The sequence below is a fragment of the Marmota flaviventris genome, chromosome 8 (genome assembly GCF_047511675.1).
Source record: "Marmota flaviventris isolate mMarFla1 chromosome 8, mMarFla1.hap1, whole genome shotgun sequence".
NCBI lineage: Eukaryota > Metazoa > Chordata > Mammalia > Rodentia > Sciuridae > Marmota > Marmota flaviventris.
The window spans coordinates 68,476,103-68,497,522 of NC_092505.1; positions in this window are offsets into that span (position 1 = coordinate 68,476,103).

The window sequence follows — 21,420 nt, forward strand, 5'->3', positions numbered from 1 at the left end:
CGTAAATATTACTGTGTGTTAATTAAAAATAAAAATAAAAGGAGTCTGTAAAACAGAGGACCTATAATTATGCTGGAGGAACAATACAATAAGAACAATTAAATGCTGAGTTTTATTCTAACATACTAATTATAGATTCAGTAAGGAGAGATTGTGAATTGGAATAATTGATGTGGTTTCAACAAAGGAAATGGGGAATCAACTGAAGGCTTTATTCTGGGTGGAATGACTATGAAGTAAAATAAACAAACAACCAGATTTGTTGATAGAAATAATTTAGAAAATCTGAGGAATGATCTAAGTAAGATCTGCCTAAGCTTCTAGGCCAAGGTGAACTCAGTTTACAGGATAAATTTCAAGATGATCTGGTTTTTATTTTATTGGGATAAAAGAGATTAAATGCTATTTTCTGCTGAGCTATTGTATTAATTTTCTATCTTTCTTTTTTTGGTACCAGGGGTTGAACCCAGGGTCACTTAACCACTGAGCTACATCTCCAGCCCTTTTTTATTTTTTATTTAGAGACAGGATCTTGCTAAATTGCTTAGGACCTTGCTAATTTTTGAGGCTGGCTTTGAGCTTGCAATAGTCCTGCCTCAGCCTCACAAACTACTGGGATTACAGGCGTGTGCCACTGACCTTGGCTAATTTTCTATTTTTGAATAACAAATTATTCCAAATTTAGTATCTTAAAGCGGCACATATTTACTAACCCAGTTTCTCTGGGTCAAGAGTCTGTGCACAGCTCAACTGGGTTCTCTGCTCAAGGTTTCAAGATCTTGGCTGAGCTGGGCATAGTGGCACACACCTGTAATCCCCATGGGTCAGGAGGCTGAGGGCAGAAGGATCATGAGTCCAAAGCCAGCCTCAGCAACTTACCGAGGTCCTAAGCAACTTAGTGAGATCCTGTCTCTAAATAAAATACAAAAAGGGCTACAATGTGGTTCAGTGGTTAAGCACTTCCGGGTTCAATCCCCAGTACTGGGGAAAAAAAAAAAGATCTTGGATGAACCACAGTCTCATCTGGACTGTCAATTTACAATCTACATCATTCTCATTCAGGTTTTGGCAGAATTCTCTTCCTTGAGGTTCTATGGTTTTTGTTGTTGGTGTTATTTGGTACTGGAGATTGAATCCAGAGGTACTTTACCACTGAGCCACATCCCCGGTCCTTTTCATATTTTGTATTTTGAGACAAATTCTCACTAAGTTGCTGAAGGTCTCACTGAATTGCTGAAGCTGGCCTCAAATTTGTGCTCCTCCAGCCTCAGCTTCCTGAGTAGCTGGGATTACAGGTTTGGCTCACTGCACCTGGTGAGGCTGTATGAGTGGGGCCCTAGATTTGGTTGTTCGATGGAATCTACTCTGAGGTCTTAGAGACCACCCATAATGAATCTTTCTAAAGGCAGTCAAAATATGGCAGTTTGCTTCCTTAAGGTAGCAAGTTTTAAACTTCATCTGCTAATATGACCTTCTATGTATTGTAGATCTGCTAAGAGATAGATAGATAGATAGATAGATAGATAGATAGATAGATAGATGATAGATAGATAGACAGACAACCTAATCACAGCAGAGGCATCTTATCACCCTTGGCATATCTTATTAGTTAAAACTAAGTCATAGGTTCTGCCAGTATTCAAGAAGAATAATTTCTTTGATATCACCTGAGGGTGTATTTACCTGTCTACCAAATATTAACTAATGTGTTTATACCATATTTTTGTACTAGTTAAGAACTTAGCACTTTAATTGTTTATATATATATATACACACACATACACACATTCAGAGAGAGAGAGAGAGAGAGAGAGAGAGAGAGAATCTTGCTAAGTTGCTGAGGCTTATCTCAAACTTGCAAGCTTCCTGCCTCAGCCTCCTGAGTGGCTGTACCACCATGCCTGGCTCAGTTGATGATCTTTAGTAACCTCTTATATGTGCTCTGCACATCTTCTGAGCAAGAGGCTTTGACATCTCTGTTTTGTTTGCACAGATGTTTGCATAGCTAATGTTGCTCTCCAGGCCAGATGACATATTTGTTTATTGACCAGAGTGGTAAAGCAATTTTTCTTTCAGGGAAACATTAGGCAGGTCCACTAACAGCTCCCTTCAAGACTGAGGGTTTTCCGAGCTGCAGGTTCCTCAGTTGTGACACAAATCTACTGGATGTGCAATGCTCCACACCCTCATCTCCCCACCAGACTTGAGAAACAGCAGAAATCTAGGTAAACAGGAAGCTCAGGGAGCTCGTGTGCTTGCTGTGATGCCGGTGATCAAGTCCTTGTCTCTGACCCAGGGTCTCATGTTTTGCTGCCAGCATATGTGAAAATGCATCAGTTTATAAACAGTAAAACCTCAGACCCTCCACTATTTTTTCATCAATTTTTCTTTTCAACACACAGTAATTGTGCATGTTTATGAGGTACAGTGAGACATTTCTTTTTTTGAGGGGGTTACTGGGGATTGAGCTCAGAGGCACTCGACCACTGAGCCCCATCCCCAGCCCTATTTTGTATTTTATTTAGAGACAGGTTCTCACTGAGTTGCTTAGTGCTTCACTGTTGTTGAGGTTGGCTTTGAACTTGAGATCCTCCGGTCTCAGCCTCCTGAACCGCTGAGATTACAGGCATGTGCCACCACACCCAGCCAGTGTGATACTTCAATACATGTATACAATATGCAATGATTAGGATAATTGGCATATCCATCACCTCAGACAACCATCTTTGTGTTGGCAACATTTAAAATCTTCTCTACTTGTTATTTTGAAATGTTCAATTAATTGTTATCAACTGTAGTTATTTTACTGTGTTATAGAACATTAGAATTTCTTTCTCCTGTCCAACCACAGTAGTGTACCTTAACATTTATTAACATTCAATTTTCTTCTGTGTAATTTAAGAGATTAGGGTGAGATGATTTCAAGGTTCCTTTCATGTTTAATCTTTGATATTCTAATGCTCTAATTTGGTGCTGTCATTTCCATCATTGTTATAGAAGAGCTGAAACATTTTGTACTTGACCTCCTTAAAGTGACTTTAACTAAACACTCCACAATGGCCTGGTAATAGTCAAGATTATTTAAAACTGCATTTTGCAATTGAGGAAGCTAAATTTACTTTAATTTGTAGGCACTGATAATGTTATGCATTGGCCATTTGGGAAATAAATCTGTTGTATGGATTTGTCTGGGAGCTGGGTGTTTATCCCTCAGCTCATGTTTTTGTTGTAGGTTTTTTTCCCTCTTTGGTGTGTGGCAGCATTAGGAAGTCTCATTTTCTGCTCGGCACGGTGATAGAATCCCCTGGGTTCAATCCCAGTACTGGGGGAGAGGGTGCCTCATCTTCTGCCTATCTTTAAGTACTATTTATGTAAAAATGAACAAAATGTTTCATATACTCTGTTTTATTCACTTTTTCTCTTGCACATCTTTAAATATTGCATTTTCTATTGTTGTTAGTTAGCATTAATTGATTTTTTAAAAACCTTATTATGAAAAAATGAAGTAGAGCATGAGATAGCAATGCAGGGAAACACAGAACAGGGTTGGGGTATGTGAGCATCCTGAAATGAACTCATTGCTATAGTTTGGATTTGGAATGTGCCACTAAAGTCTCATATGTTAAATGGAGTGTGCCCTCAAAGGGAATACGGGAACCTCATCTTTTCCTCTTTTTCCTACTCCGCCATGATGTATTATGCTACTACAGGCCCCAAACAATGGAGCCAATTGGTCATGGACTAAGACTTCCAAAACTGTGAGCCAAATCTAACCTTTCCTCTTTATAAGTTGATTATATCAGGCATTTGTTCCAGTAATGGAAGGCTGATTAACACACTCCTACCAGCAGGCAAGGAACACATCAACAAAAGGACACATGACAGTATAGTTTTACTGTTTTGTCATTTTCTTTAGCTATAGTTGAAAGCAATAAACTCAATAGTAATTTTTATTGCATATGTAAAATTTATAAAGACTTCAGAAATAAATAATATTTTTCACAGAAAATTCTATTTGGCTTAATCCTTTAAAATTAAACTTCAACATAAAAATAATCAAATGTTCTAACATCAGAGTTCTAAACATTCTATAAGGTGTGTGTGTGTGTGTGTGTGTGTGTGTGTGTGTAATAAGCCAAACAGAAGTGTAAATATGCCCGACTTCTACTACAGTAACCAAATTAGGCAAAATGTCATTTATTTGGAGCTTCCTTTCTTATTCCCTGTCATGGTGATGATAAAGATTGATGATGACAATAATGGTCACAACAGCTAACACTTATTGAGTCTTTAGTGCGTATCAAGCATTTGTTCTGTGTGCTTTACTATAATATTTTATTTAAGCCTTCAAAAAATTCATGGGTTATAATTATTAAGTTCATTTTCATGAAATTATAGCAAAAGGTCACTATGTAACTTATGTAAGTTAAAACATTTTTTTAGCAATATCAAAATTGTATTCCAAGGATAAATAATATCTTAGTTGTCTGGGGATATTTTTTTCCCCCAAGCTAAGAGGAGAGAGAGGGAGGGAGGGAGGGAGAGAGAGAGAGAGAGAGAGAGAGAGAGAGAGAGAGAGAGAGAGGACGAATCATGAATTGAGTTAGGAACCTCATTTAGATTTTGAGAAATCTGTTGAATATTCCATTCATAAGTAATTTAGAACAAGAAAAAATTAGAAAAAAAGTCATTAGTTAAAAGAAAAATGAGGCTGAATATAAAGTGACAGAGACAAAAATCTAGAAGATTCTTGTAGAGATCTTGTTTCCTGTATCCCAGACTCTCCTGCTCTGTCAGATCAGGAGCAACAGCATTTAACATGTCATGAAGTCCTTCCATGATTTTAAGCCCTTTTCCAACTGCACATTCCTCTTCAAATGTCACCTCATTCCTTGGTTTTCCTTGCCAGAAAAGGTTCTCCAAAGAGCTGCCTCTGCTTACTATCTCTACTTCCTTGATTTCTTCTCTTATCTCACTTCTCCTATCTTTAGTCCAGTTTCCTGCCTAATATGCCACAGAGACTGCCTGTGCCAAAGTCATCAGTGATGTCTGTGTTACCTTCAGTAGGTATCCCTGGTTTTTATCTTACTAGACACCGGATTACATACACAACATCATCAAAGTGGACTCTCTTTTTCTCATGAAACACTCCTTCCCCAGGCCTCCCATACTAGGGATTGAACCCAGGGATTCCTACCATAGAGCTAACATTCCCAGACATTTGTATTTTGAGACAGGGTCTTGCTGAGTTACTGAGGCTGATTTCTTTTCCTGGTTTCTCCGATCAGGTTTGTTCTGTTCTCATTACCTTGTCTCTAGCCTATTACTGGACTCCAAGAATATTCAATAAATATCTGCTGGATATATAAATGAATGAATGAATAGATAAGTGAATAAATTAGTGAATGAATGAAGGGTTGTAGAATCATGGTAGTGATTCTACATGGTAGTGATCTCAGAAAAGGTTTTCTGGAGAAGCTAAAATTGACCTGTCTTGAGAGACTTTCCTGGTAAACAAATATTCAAAATGTCCAAAAATGAATATTTTTACAAAATCACCTTTTCTTTATTATTGGTACCTGGAATTGAACCCAGAGGTGGTTAACCAGAGCTACATCCCCATCCTTTTTTATTTTTTATTTTGAGACAGGATCTCACTATGTTGCTTAGGGCTTGAATAAGTTGCTGAGGCTGGCTTTGAACTTGTGATCCTCCTGCCTCAGCCTCTCCAATAGCTGGAATTACAGGCATGACTATTATGCCCAGGTATTTTTATTTTTTTGAGAAGGGGTCTCACTACGTTCCCTAGGCAGGTCTCAAATTCCTAGACTCAAATGATCCTCCTGCCTCAGTTTTCTGAGCGGCTGGGACTACAGGTGTTCATCAACACTCCCAGCAAAAATGAACCTTTAGTGAACCATTTGTCAGGACATTATCAGGAATATACTTTTCCAGAAAGGAGATGTTAAACAAAGAAATAGAAAAAATGCACTTTAGGAGATCCAACACAAGAGATAGAGAAAAGGAACCCCTTGGTGGGGCACGGTGGCACATGCCTGTAATCCCAAAGGCTTGGGAGGCTGAGGCAGGAGAATCATAAGTTCAAAGCCAGAATCAGCAACTTAATGAAGTGCTAAGCAACTCAGTGAGACTCGTCTCTAAATAAAATACAAAATAGGGCTGGGGATGTGGTTCAGTGGTTGAGTCCCCTGAGTTCAATCCCTGGTGCGCGCGCACATACACACACACACACACACACACACAAAGGGAACCCCTTGAAAGATGATCAAGAGAGGCCATGATTGTGGCTAGCCTGCAGGCCTAGAGAACAGTCCATATTGAATCAGGAGGACAGAGCATTGCAAGGGATGCAACTAATACAAAAGTGAGTTTTCTGCCAGGAAAACTGAGCCTGATAGCTATGTAGAAATCCAGGTAATGTATATAAATGTTAAGTAAAATAAAAAGTCATACATTAAAAAAAAAGAAAAAAAAACAGCATTATGTTCCACGTCATAATAATGCAATATTGAATATTTACTTGATTAAAACATTTATCTTTATTGGAAGACTGAAAGAAAGGAAAAAGTTTTCCATGTGCAGTGGTACATGCCTATAATCCCAGAGGTTTGGGAGGCTGAGGTAGGAGCATCAAAAGTTCAAGATCAGCTTCAGCAACTTATTGAGGTCCTAAGCAACTTAGTGAGACCCTAAAAAAAAATAAAAATAAATAAAGGCTGGGATGTGGCTCACTGGTTAAGTGCCCCTAGGTTCAATCCCCAATACAGAGAGAGAGAAAGAGAAAGAGAGAGAGAGAGAGAGAGAGAGAGAGAGAGAGAGAGAGAGAGAGAGAGAGAGAGAGACACTGTGTTTTAGGGAGGGACAAACAAAAAAAGAGGTAAATTCTTACGCTTTATAGAGGAAATAATTATTAACTTATTGTTTGCAGTATAAGCATTCCTTCTCCTTTTTTTTTTTTTTTTTTTTTGGTACTGAGGATTGAACCCCAGGACACTTTACCACTGAGCCACATTCCCAGACTTTTTTTATTGTGAGACATGGTCTCACTAAGTTTCTTAGGGACTTGCAATATTTCTGAGGCTGGCCTTTTTGTGATAATCCTGCGTCAGCCAGCCTTCTGAGCCACTGGAATTACAGGCCAGTGCTACCATCATACCTGGCTATTTCTTTTTCTTTTGTTTTGAATTCAAATGTGTCTTCCCACTGAGTTATACTTCCAGTCCTTTTTACTTTTTATTTTGAGACTGGGTCTCTGTAAGTGATTGAGACTGACCTTGAATTTGTGATGTTCCTGCTTCAGCCTCTGGAGTGGCTGGGATTATAGGCATGTGCCATAATGCCACAGTCCAGCTACAGCAAAATAACCTGGGGGTGACGAACAACTTGTGCAGATTGATACAGCAGGAGAGGGAGCCATTTATTGTAGGACAGGAGCGGTATATATATATACATTACACACAGCTTATCTTAATTAGCATAAACTAGATACAGCAGTCAACCAGTAAGGAATCTCCACACTTAATGGCTCGCTGGCGTTACTTCACAAACCACTCCCTCTGGCAAAATGCCAGGCGCCATCCAGACTTGTTTACAGACTCTAACATTTGCCAGGCGCCATCCTGACTTGTTTACAGACTCTAACACCATAATACCCAGAAGATGTTATTTAAAGTTAAGGAGTTTGCCAGGTGCATTCACACATACATGTAACCCCAGTGATTCAGGAGGCTGAGGCCAGAAGATCACAAGTTAGAGCTCAGCCTGGGCAATTTAGTGAGTCTCTCTCTCTCTCTCTCTCTCTCTCTCTCTCTCTTTCTGTACCAGGGATTGAACCAAGGGGCACTTAACCATGGTGCCACATCCCCAGCCCTTTTGAGACAGGGTCTTGCTAAGTTGATTAGGGCCTCAATAAATTGTTGAGGCTGGCTTTGAACTCATGATCCTGCTGCTCAGCTTTTCAAGCCACTGAGATTACAGGTGTGCATCACTGTGATTGACAAGACCCTGTCTCAAAATAAATAATTTAGAAAGGGCTAGGATATAGTTTAGTGTTAGAGCATCCCTGGGTTTAATCCCCAGCACCACCAAAAAAAGAGGGGTCGGGGGGAAGAGGGAGAGAGAAGAAAGATAAAGACAAGAATGTAAGTGCTAAAAGAAAAAGCAAACACAGATGGAAAATAATGGCATAGGAAAGGGGTCGAATAATTACCACTTTTCATCAGTCATGTTTAAATATTTTGCTTTAAAAAATGTAAGTTGGGGCTGGGGTTGTGGCTCAGCGGTAGAGCACTTGCCTAGCAGGTGTGAGGTCCTGGGTTCGATCCTCAGCACCACATAAAAATAAATAAATAAAGGTATTGTGTCCATCTACAAATGAAAAAAATAATATAAAAATATAACTTTAAAAGAATAAAGTTAGGAACAAGAGAGATTAACCAATATGTATTAAAATAAACAGCTGAGTCCTTAACATTGACTTCTGAGTGTGGATACAAACACATTCCTTGTTTCAATGTGGAAAAGTTTTGTAAAGGACTGGTGGAAAAGTTGAGGACTGTTTTTCTTTTTCCAAAGTTGAGGACAGAACTCAGGGCCTTGTGCATGCTAGGCAAGTGCTCTGTCACTGAGCTAAATCCTCAATCCCAGGACTTTGTTTTAAATTAATCTTGATAAAAACAACATGCTAGTTGATGTCATCTCAGAATTGCTTCTTAGAAGGTGATGGGACCACAAGCATATCTAACTGGAAGAATATTATGAATCTAACCTGGGCCATCATGAATGGCAGTTGGTGAGCATCATAATGTAGCTTTCAGGGCTATTTGCAACTCTCTTGTTGGTAAACTCAGACATCCTTAGTCCTATCTGTTCCATGATAAACTGGTTAAACAAGTTAAACTTAATAAACATTGTTAAAGTCAAACTTGTTGTAGAACAATGCGTTTTCTTTAATAAAAATCCTTTGGGGAAACTCATTCTCTGAGGAACTCTATAATTCTATAGCTTTTGTTACTAATTTATTTTTAATGAAGAAGTCACTGCACAGAGGTGATCTATTAAATAAAGACATAATATACCTTGAAAAACATGTCTGGTAGTTTTACAGTATTACCACAGGCCCAAGACTATAAGCCACAGACTCAGATTGAAGCAACTGTGCTCAGATTCAGGTCTGATGATTTCAGTGTGGAAAATTCTTCTGCTGAAGAATGAAAGAGTGACATCAGATGGTCTGTACTTGGGTAAGATAAATCTCCTATGGCCTGCTTCCATCTACACGAAATAAGTTTGAATAGAGAAAATCATTCTATAGAAAGATCTTACCTGGTAGAGTTTTTGCAGAGATAAGACTTATATAGGGTATTGTCACCTATTTTCAAAATGACTCTACCCTTTTATTGCATCTAAGAGACTTAGAATTACGCCAATAAAAGCTATGGCACATGGTTATTTGAGAACGGCCAACTTTGTCCATCCTTTTTGGGAAAAGTGAGAACAGCACAAGATTTTATAGTGATATAACAGTAGTTCCCAAGACATAGAGATTTTCTGGAAAAAAATTTCCTTGCAGGTGTAATTAAAGAACTCAAGATGAGATTATACTACATTAGGGTGTTCCTAAATCCAATGACAAGTGCCCTTACACAAGAAGAGAAGAGGAGCTGGGCACGGTGGTGCATGTGTATAATTCCAGTAGCTCCAGAGGCTGAAGACAGGAGGATCACAAGTTCAAAGCCAACCTCAACAACTTAGAGAGGCCCTAGGAAATTCAACAAGACTCTGTCTCTAAATAAAATATAAAAAAGGGCTGGGGATGTGGCTTAGTGGTAAAGTGCCCCTGGGTTCAATCCCTGCTATTAAAGAGAGAGAGAGAGAGAGAGAGAGAGAGAGAGAGAGAGAGAGAGAGAGAGAGAGAGAACACATAAAGAAGGCCACGTGAAGATGGAGGCAGAGATTGAAGCAATGCATTGATAAGCCAAGGAGCACCAAGGATGGCTAGAAGCCACCAGGAGCAAGAAGAGAGGCACAGCCCTCTTCTTCAGGGGCAGAGTATCACCTTTTTCTCTCCTTTCATAGTGTAGTGTTTTTGATCATGGCAGCTAATATGTGTCTTTAGCCTTGAAGCAGAAAGAGAAACTAGGCAAGTCGAGGTCAAGTTAACAGATGTTGAACCTTTTTTAATTTTGATGCAGGAGGAGGGTACTGGGGAGGATGAACCCAGGGGAACTTCAGCTCTGTGTTTCATCCCTAGCTCTTTGGTTTAGCATCTTGCTAAGTAGTCAAGTCTGGCCTTGAACTTGTGACACTTTTGCCTTAGCCTCTCAAGTAATTGGGATTACAGATGCGCTCCCTGGACCCGACAGTGCCAAGCCTTTTCATCTCATTTCATTCACCCTGTAAGACATCTGTGGGCCCAAGTGAAGAGTTAGTGTTTTCAGCAAATGGAGCCTTTAAGTTCTTGAAAGCTAAACCTGGCAACCGTTATCATCATAACCCACAGATCTGAGGTATTATCTGCAGCAAAACCAGTAAGAAACTAAAAATGCATTACCCAGCTGTGTGACCTCTAAAATTAGTGATGTTTTAAGTTAACTAAGAGCAAGTAAAGCTAGAGGGTTTGTTTAAGTTTTTCCTTAGTAATAGTAAAATACTTAAAATCTTAAATAATCTGCAGGGCAGTTGGAGATTAACATTATCAAGGAAAAATATGGTACAAAAGAAAAGGTTTTTTTTTTTTTTTTGTTGTTGTTGTTGTTGTTTTTGTTTGTTTTGTTTTGTTGCCAGTACTGGTGTTAGAACCCAGGACCTTGCACATGCTAGGCAAGTGCTCTCGCAGTGAGCTATATATATCCCCAGGTGGCTAAAACATATTTTCTTATGGAGGCCCTTGTAGGGCTGCTTTTTGGAAATTTTATTTTGTTTTTTTTTTCTCTTCAACTCTGGCTGTTTCCTTCGGAGTCATGTCAATCACCATTTCTACTGGGAAGCCTTTTCTGATTCCTCTGGTGCTGGGATCAGAGAGACCTTGAGATTGACATATTATGTGACCTGAGACAGTAAGATTTATTTTAGCAATTAGCACATTTGATCAGGAGGGTTTATTTGCACACCTTACTTTGCTCACTAGAATGTAACCAAGCTGTGAGTGTATATAGTTGGTTATTTTTTAATAGCACAATGCTTGGTACATCCTTGCTACATTGACAAATAAATGAATTCATGCCAGCAGAGATGTTAGGAGGACAGGGCAATCAAAAGAGAATAAATGGCACACACCAAGGAACAGAAGGAGACAGAGGAAATAAGTACCTATACTGGACCCTGCCTTCCTTAAAACTTGTCAGAGACTAATCACATTTAAACACATATCATTAAGAATGCCCTTCAGCTGCAGGTCCCAGGTCCCAACTATAGTGGTTTAAAAAGAGGCAAGAATGACCCCCAGACCGACCGAAACCGCGCACCGCTACATCCCTGTGTCCAACCCTGCGTCCCGCCACCTTTGCGACGGTGCCCAAGAGAAAGGCTGAAGGGGATGCTAAAGAAGATAAAGCCAAGGTGAAGGACGAACCACACAGAAGATCCGCAAGGTTGTCTGCTAAACCTGCTCTTCCAAAGCCAGAGCCCAAGCCTTAAAAAGGCCCTGCGAAGAAGGGAGAGAAGGTACCCAAGGGGAAAAGGGCAGAGCTGACCCTGGCAAGGACGGGAATAACCCTGCAGTAAATGGAGACGCCAAACAGACCAGGCACAGAAAGCTGAAGGGCTGCAGATGCCAAGTGACGTGGGTATATATTTGATAACTGTGGACTTCTGGTGACTGTACAGTTTGAGATACTATTTTTTATCAAGTTTTATAAAAATGCAGAATTTTGTTTTACTTTTTTTTTTTTTAAGCTATGTTGTTAGCAAACAGAACATTTCAGTGTTGTTTTGGGGGGAAGGTGCCTATGTCACTAGTAGAATGTGCCCAAAGCTGGATTGCTGTGGGGGTAAACACCTTTCCCTTCTAGTTTTCAAAGACTTCCTCTTAAGAACCAAGAGGAGGCAATGAACCAAGGGATTCCCTGGTGTTGGCACATATAGTCATCTTGGCCCAGATGCCTTATGGTATGGAAAAACTCAAACTCGTCTTTACGTCCTCCTCTCCCTCTCTGCTACCACATAGACTTAGCTCCCCTAAACTCAGACCTGTTGGGATCTGATTCCCAAAGATCAGTTTTACCAGTGTGTGTGGAGCAATCTGGATTTTCCAGTGACATCATTGAGAATAGTGTCCCTCTTCTGAGGAGCAGTTTCTTTTCTAGATTGTGAATCTTCAGATTAATATTTTTTACCATTTTCATTTCATTTTCTGAAAGTCAGGGTCAGCTTGTGAAAAGTTGTTAGACAACATACTAAATGTGAAATGTCAACCCTCACTCTAAACTTTCCCTATTCTGAGCATCAAATGAAGATGTCACTGGGTTTTATAGTGGCTTTCTGGTTTTGGTAGTCCACCCAAGAAGGGAGTTTGAAAGTTGTTGTATACTGTTAACAATTGTCTGCCCGTGGGCTGGGGATGTGGCTCAAGCGGTAGCACGCTCGCCTGGCATGCGTGCGGCCCGGGTTCGATCCTCAGCACCACATACAAACAAAGATGTTGTGTTCGCCGAAAACTAAAAATAAATATTAAAATTCTCTATTAAAAAAAATTGTCTGCCAGTGTCCTGCCTGAAATACCATGATTGCTTATGAAAAGTATCCTTAATAAACTGGATACAGTTTGGCTTGGGAAAAAAAAAGCAGAGGGCATTTTTCTCCTCCCTTTATTCATATATTTGTTGTGGTGCTGACATCAAACCCATGACCTGCTATCACTGGGCTACACCCTTAGCTCTCTTCTTTTCCTTTTTTTTTTTTTTTAATTTGTTTTTTAGATGTTGCTAGACCTTTATTGTATTTATTTATTTATTTATTTATTTATTTATGTGGTGCTGAGAATCAAACCCAGTGCCTCACACATGCCAGGCAGGTATGCTACCGCTGAGCCCCAGCCCCAGCCCTCTTCTTTTCCTTTAATAAAGAATCTAGGTATAGGCAACCAAAGGCTAAGTCATCAGTGATTCAGTCTCCCTTCCTCTCTCTATTCTTGCATTCTTAGTAATCAGCTTTGTTTCCAGGATTGCTTCATCTCACATTCCAACTTCATACCTTCATTCTAGGAAAGACAAAGAAGCAAAAGTCATGCCAGGGGTTTTCAACCACTGAGCCACATCTCCAGCCTTTTTTATTTTGAGACAGAGTCTCACACAGCTGCTGAGAGGCTCTCTAAGTTGCTGAGGCTAGCCTTGAACTTGAAATTCTCCTACCTCAGTTTCCTGATTTGCTGGGAGGGCAGGCTTACACCACCACACCTGTCTAACTATGTTGAATCTTGTATTTGGTATCCGTAATTATTTAAGTATTTCTTGCATTTCTAAGCAATATTTATAACCTGTTGGATTCCCTAAAGGCAAAAATTTATTTATAGCAAGATCAGAGTAGTATAAAAACAAGATGAATTATATTTCCGTCACAAACTACATCTAAGGATGCTGCCACAGTAACATGAAAGTTCATCAAAATAAGTGTAAAATATAATTCCAAATAATGATTTGAATGAAACTGACCTCACTATTTAGCAATTATGCCATGTAAAATTGCTCCCTGATTCTGTTTCCGAATATGTGCTGTAGCTTTTCTTACAGGATACTGCTCAATACGTATTTTTGAGTGAAGAGAGGTATTTGCTGCACTATTCCCCAAAATGAAGCCTGCAAATAGAAAGCTGTATCTGTAAATATCTGAGCAGTATGTGACTTAGCACCAACCTTCAAAATACCTGGATTCACGACCCATGCAAGAGCTATGAATATTGTCTAGAAACAGAAAAACTACTTAAAGAATAATGGAGACCAAGAACAACACTTACAAACAGTTTTTGTTTTTGTTTTTCCATACTGAGGATTGAATCCAGGGGTGCTGAATCACATCCCCAGCACTTTTTATTTTTTATTTTGAGACAGGGTCTCACTAAGGTGCTTAGGGTTTCAACAAATTGCTGAGGCTGGTCTTGAACTTGCAATCCTTCTGCCTCGGCTTCTTGGGCTTCTGTTATTACAAGTGTGCGCCATCATGCCTAGCAGAAAAAATTTTTAAGCTTCCTGGACCTCAGTTTTATCATTATAAAATGGGGCAATTAAAAGTACTGATGTCAGTAAAGCATAAATTTGAGCAGCTGCTGGCACATTTTAAGTGCCATGTATACATTTTAGCTTTTTAAGTTTTGTCATTACTATTGGAAAGTGGAGACATGGATATGGCTGGTTTAATAGGTGGTAAGGATCCAGCTTGACCTGACAGTAGCTATCGAAGTTGTCACCACCACTAATGGCCCTGGAGTATCTCTTGTCTGTTTATTGATAAACAAAACCATTAGAGTGGTACAAGAAGTTTTACCACAGGACTCTGGTGCATTGTCAGCATGCCAGAAATATGACTGATGTCTTTGATGTTTGCTTGAGATAAGCTGGATACATACAAGTGTGGATGAAGGTGACATTGTCTGAGTCATGAGGGTCCTCTGATCTTGCTTCATCCCTTGATAATGCTCCTGTCTGTAAGTCCCTAGGAAATGGAACCCTGTGCAATGCTGGATCTGTTAGATTTTATTTTTGGTCTCTTGGCACCTTGAGGTTGGTTGTTTTACACCAGATTTTCCTGGTTCAATAGGGATCCTTGGTTTCCCTTAGTCCTAGTTATTGTAGAAGAGCAAAAACTATCCCCTGTGCCTCCCTTGGAAATATGCTACAAGCTGCCAATTCCTGCCTGCAGATATGCCCAGGGGCACTAGAATGTAGTTTTCCCATGAAGTCCTCTGAAGGTAAATTTGAGGAGGTGAATGTGGGAAACCAAAAGTAGGAATCATGTCAGCAAGTTACTCGAATTCAACATTGAAGAAATCCAAACCCTTGATTTTTATTCTTCTAAAGCTTAGATTTTTTTTTTTTTTTTAGTTACAGAGTCTTGCTATGTTGCCCAGAGTGGCCTAGAACTCTTAGGCTCAAGCAATCCTCTTACTTCAGCCTCCCAAGTAGCTGGGACTATAAGCATGCACCACCACATCTGGCTCTAAGCACAGAAGCCTTAGGAATTTGAAAATTTATTGTATGGATAGCTTGATATGACCTCAATTATCTTTTTTAAAGTATATTTTTAGTTGTTAATTAATTAATGTACTGGAAATTAAACTCAGGTGCTTTTGTTGTTGTAATGAACTTTTAATTTATTCATTTATTTATATGTGGTGCTGAGAATTGAACCCAGTGCCTTACACATGCTACACAAGCACTCTGCCACTGAGCCACAACCCCAGCCCGACCCCAGTTATCTTGAGTCATAACTGCCATGAGCCACCATGATTGCCTGAGAATAACTCTATTCAGTTTTTCTTGCACAGGTTTCCAGCAATTTATAAATAGACAAATGATTAGAGTAGAATATGGAGCTTTACAGCTGAACTCTAGTGCCAGGAACAAATTCGACTCTGATGTTTGCTTAAGATAGACCAGGTGCATCCCCGTTAGGACGAGGTCACTTTTGTCTTAACCAATATATATGCCCCTTAGCCCCACTTCTGACCCAAGCTGTGGGGATCTAACCTGTCTTACTGCTGTGCAGTACCATAGCTCCATCAGTACTCTGTGCAGCCCTAGACCTGTGTGCCCTCATTTCTTTGGTCTCATGGCAACTTGAAGCTGCTTCTCATACACTGAGACTGGGTTATTCAAGAACACTTCTTCTTTTTTCCTTTTTTTTTGTGGGAAGGAGAATACTGGGAATTGAACTATTCAGGGGCATATTATCACTGAGGTGCCTCAATACCCTTTAATTAAATTAATTAATTAATGTACTGGAAATTAAACTCAGGTGCTTTTACCACTGAGCTACATCTTCAGCCCCACTCCCCCCTGTTTTTTGGTACTAGGGATTGAACCCAGGGGTACTTAACCACTGAACTATATACCAGCCCTTTTTTATTAATTAATTAATTAATTAATTAATTTTGTACTGGTGATTGAGCCCAGGGTGCTGAGTCACATCCCCATCCCTTTTTACTTTTTATTTTGAGACAGGGTCTTACAGAGTTGCTTAGAGCCTTGCTCAATTGCCTAGGTTGACCTTGAACTTGGGATCCTCCTTTCTCATCCTCCCAAGTTTCTGGAATTATGTGAATGTACCACCATGCCTGGCCTCCCTAGCCCTTTTCATTTTTATTTTTGAGACAGAGTCTTGCTAAGTTGCCTGGACAGGCCTCAACCTTGCAATCCTCCTGCCTCAGCCTCCCAAGTCATTGAGATTACAGGTGTATACCACTGTTCCTGTATACTCTTATGTTTCAAAATGAAAACATTAGATTTAGACATCCATACAATTTAGGAGTATTTTCAGCTGTAAATATCATAACACACAACCAACAATGTCTTAAACAATAATAATAATAATAATAATAATAATAATAATAATTATTATTATTATTATTATTATTATTGGTACCAGGGATTAAACCCAGGGGCACTCAACAACTGAGCAACATTCCCAGCCCCTTTTTTATATTTTATTAGAAACAGGGTCTCACTGAGTTGCTTAGACCCTCGCTAAGTTTCTGAGGCTGGTTTTGAACTTGAGATCTTCCTGCCTCAACCCCCTGAGTTGCTGGGATTACAGGAAAGTGCCACAGCACTCAGCAACAATAACCATTTTTTGTTATCTAGCACAATCAGCAGTTGAGAGGTAGGTAGTTCCCAATTAGGGTAGAGACCTAATGAGATCTTCAAGGTACCAGGATGTTCTCTCTTTCTACTCTGCTTTACTGAGCATGTTGGCTTTGATATATTGCATTATACTGACAATATGTCACTAGCAGCTTTAAGTATCATACTCTCACCGTTGGCATTCTCAGTAGGAATAAGGGGGTAAATGGGATTAAATGGATTTCTTCACTTCCCTTCTTTCTTTTTTACTTTTTTTGTACTAGGGATTGAACTCAGAGGCACGTTACCACTGAGCTACATCTCAAGCCCTTTTTATTTTATTTTTATTTTAAGACAGGATCTCCCTAAATTGTTGAGTGCCTTGCTAAATTGCTGAGGCTGGCCTCAAACTTGTAATCCTCTTACCTCAGCCTCCTGAGTCCCTGAGATTGAGACGTGTACCACCATGCCTAGAAAATGGATTTCTTTCTTACTTGGGAGGAAAATTCTTTTCTAGAAAGCTTCTAGTAAACTTTAAGTTTAATTTAATGGCTAGCTTCATGGAAAGTTGGGGATGTATATAGCACTAAGTGCAGTGGAACTTATATGATTGGCTCATACCAGTCACAATGAAATACGGACGGCTAAATTCACCATCATCCCTGATAGAACTTGTGTCCTATTGGCAAGGAAGACAGACAATAGCTGTCAGGTATAGATAACTACCTTCCTAGTACAAAGTGTAGAACAATTAGAGAACTAGACACAAAAATTATATCAGGGTAGATATTCAGTTGATAAATTGGGAATGATATTTAGGTGTCTTAGAAAACAGAGAGACAAACAGGACCTTGTGGAATTATAGAGATACAATGGAGCAGATAAGACTTTCAATTAGTTTTAAATAAGTAAGGGCTAGATTACTGATAGAGGATCTCGTCAAGCCTCAAATGTACCAACCATAAGCATAGAGTTATCCTGTATTCTCGGTGGGTACTGCATCATTGAGTTAGGCCTCTTAGTTGTCTTCCTGTTTCTACCCATAAGGTGGCAAAATCCTTTATCCTTGGAAAAATAGTAGAAAAACTTACACATGCTGAATATGAGATTGGGGACTTTTACGAACTATCTCTTTTTTTTTTATTTTTATTTTCTAGTTTTTCGGCGGACACAACATCCTTGTTTGTATGTGGTGCTGAGGATTGAACCCGGGCCGCATACATGCCAGGCGAGCGCGCTACCGCTTGAGCCACATCCCCAGCCCCCGAACTATCTCATTTAATCCACACCACACTGTTTTATAAGAATTTTATATACAAAACCTATGTAGCTTAGAGAGAACCAATTTGATACAGAAAGACCAGTTGGAATAGATGAGAACCATCCAATAAAAGGGCATGAAGTGTCTTTCCCAATAGCATGCACTGATCATTGCCATTCACTTCTTTTCAAATCAGAACTTGTCACATATCCCAGGCATAATTCTGCAGGCTACTATATAAACAATTGTTGGTCACTTCCTTCAAGACTGCTTTTAGTTGATCTTCATGTTTCAAAGTACTCCACCAACCCCAGATTGACTGCTAAATCTTACCATTAGTTACCTCCACCAATCTTTTTTTGAAGGTACACACTCACCATAAAATGTGTATCTTAACACCTGTTTTGAAACCTGCTGTAGTGTCTTGCAGCATCTTCAACACTATCAACTTGCTTGCTGTCCATCAGCCATTGAAAGTTCAAACTATCGAACAAAATATGAAAGAATGTTAGAGATCTTGACATAATCAGAAAATAAATTGGCTGAGAATATAAGCTCTTGCTTACTCTGTGTGCTGATTGATGGGTCATGAGAAAAATACATATTAATTTGACTGCTCAGTGGAGTAATAAGTACAGTCTTCTCTAAAAAATGAAACCATTGTTAAAACAAACAGCCCATAACAAACCAGCACTGTATCAGACAGAACTCAGTGAGGAATGTTATGCTTACAGGAGGTATACCTGAGTCAGAGCTTGAGAATTGGCTCAAAGCCACTTTCCTGGGAATCAGTAGAGCCAGAATTTGGCTGCATGTTTGATCTGTTCTGCAATAAATGCTCTCTATACCATATTATATCTCCATGTGGCATTTGACACATGCTGCTCTAATCATTACTATTTTTTTTTTTTTTTTTTACTGTCTACTGCTTTTGGAGTTGATCAAGGAAATGTTTATGATAACCAAAAGATGTACTCTTTAACATCTGACTACTCTATTTTAAAAACGTCTTAATATACATCATTACCACACAAGATATATGTTCTATTGTTACTAAATTAATTAAGAGATCGACTTGAAGTAGTTCAGGAAGTAGGATCACGGCCAAGGGGAGCAGAGGAGAGTCTGAACAAGTCTGATACAAGCCTATTGTATTTTGGGCTACTTGGCATCTGAATTGTCAGTTTATATCTTTCAGTTGAAACTGGCATATTGATCTGGTGTAACCTGTAAGATGCAAACCTTATTTATCTTTAATTAATTTATTTTCAATTGTTCCATTCAATTTATTCATTGTAACTACTCCTTTCTCTTCCCCTGAATGAAATTTTGGTTGTACCAAAATACTGCTGGGCACTTGTAGATAATCCAGTCCAGAAATTACAATGCCTCATTTCATTTAACAGTACTAACTCCAAACTTGACTTAAAATCGAAAGTTTATCCCTCTTCGCTAGCATTCGTTTTAGTCAAGCAGCCTAAAGACAGAATGTGGAACACAGTTGGATCATTTTATCTTTCCTCATCCAGTCTCCTCCTTTCTGTCACCCTGTTATCTAACTGGGACTTTTCCACCATTCTGGTTGAAACAGGTTGAGGGAAGAGAAGTGAAGGACACAGAAAATATTTATTGAGCATTCTCAAAGATGAGTTTCTGGGTTTTTCCCTCAGTGTATTTTTATATATAACAGCTTTAATGAAATGTAATTCACATACCATAAAATTCACCCTTTTAAAGTGTATCATTCAATGGGTTTTCATGTCAACCGAGTTGTGTGTAACTACTCTCTAGTTCCAGAATGCTCTCATCATTCTCCCACAAAAACCCCAGGCACAGACACCAGCATCTTTTTTCATTGTCCCCTCACAGCCCCGGCAATGACTAATCTACTTCCTGCTTATAGATTTACTTATTCTAGACATTTCACTTGAATGGACTCCTACGATAGTTGTCTTTTCCCATCTAGCTTCTTTCACTTAGCATAAGGTTTTCAGGGTTTGTCCGCATAGTAGATGTAGCAATAGTTCATTTCTTTTCATTGCTGAATATTTTGTTATTTGCGTATGCCACATTTTGTGGATTCATTCATTCCTGGATGGGCATTTGGTTTCGACTTGTTGGTTATTATAAATAATGTTGCTATGAACACTTGTAGGTAAGATTTTTTTTTTTTTAAAGAGAGAGAGAGAGACAGAGAGAGACAGAGAGAGAGAGAGAGAATTTTTTAATATTTATTTATTTATTTTAGTTTTCGGCAGACACAACATCTTTGTTTGTATGTGGTGCTGAGGATCGAACCCGGGCCGCACGCATGCCAGGCGAGCGCGCTACTGCTTGAGCCACGTCCCCAACCCTGTAGGTAAGATTTTGTGTGACTATATATTTTCACTTCTCTTGGGTATATATCTAGGAGTAAATTTGCTGGGCTATATGGCAACTCTATGTTTAGCATTTTGAGAAACTGTCAATCTGTTTCTAAAATGGCTATAGAAATTTACAATTCTACCAGGGATATATTAGGATTTCAATTTTTCACACTCATCATTATTTGTCTTTTAAAACTTTATCTATTCTCATGGATGTGAAATAGTTTTGATTTGTGTTTTCCTAATGATTAATGATGCTACTCATTAGTGTGTGTATGATGGTTATTCCTGTATGTTCTTTGGAACTATCTGTTTAGGTCCTTTGCCCATTTATTTTTATTTTTATTTTTTTGAGATATAGTCTTATTAAGTTGCCCAGGCTGGCCTCAAATGTGTAATCCTCATGTCTCTGTCTCCTGAGTTGCTGGGACTATAGGCATGTGCCACTGCACCCATCTTGCCATTTTAAAGTTGGATTATTTGTCTTTTGTTATTAAGTCCTAAGTGTTCTTTATATACTGTGGGTACAAAGATGTACATATGAGTTGCAAATGTTTGCTTCCAATTTTCTGAAAGTTTTATATGAAAAGAATGCTAAGTATTCCCAAAGGTTTTAAACATAGAATAATATAAATTAATATATGACCACATAGGGGTACACTTGACATTTGTCATGCGACTTTCTTGTCCATTAGAAAATAAAATGTAGACATCATGACATTTTGCCCCTGAAGATTTCAGCATGACTCTCCTAAAAATAAGATGTTTGTTACATTACCCTAATGCATTGATCGGTCTTAAAAAAAAAAAAAAATTCCAGCAAGTGCAGTGGTGTATGCCTGTAATCCTAGCAACTCTGGAGGCTGAGGCAAGAGAATCACAAGTTCAAGGCCAACTTTAGCAACTTAGTGAGACTCTGTCTCAAAATAAAAAATAAAAAGGGCTGTGGATGTGACTCAGTGGTAAGGTGCCCCTTTGTTCAACTCCCAGTATTAAAAAA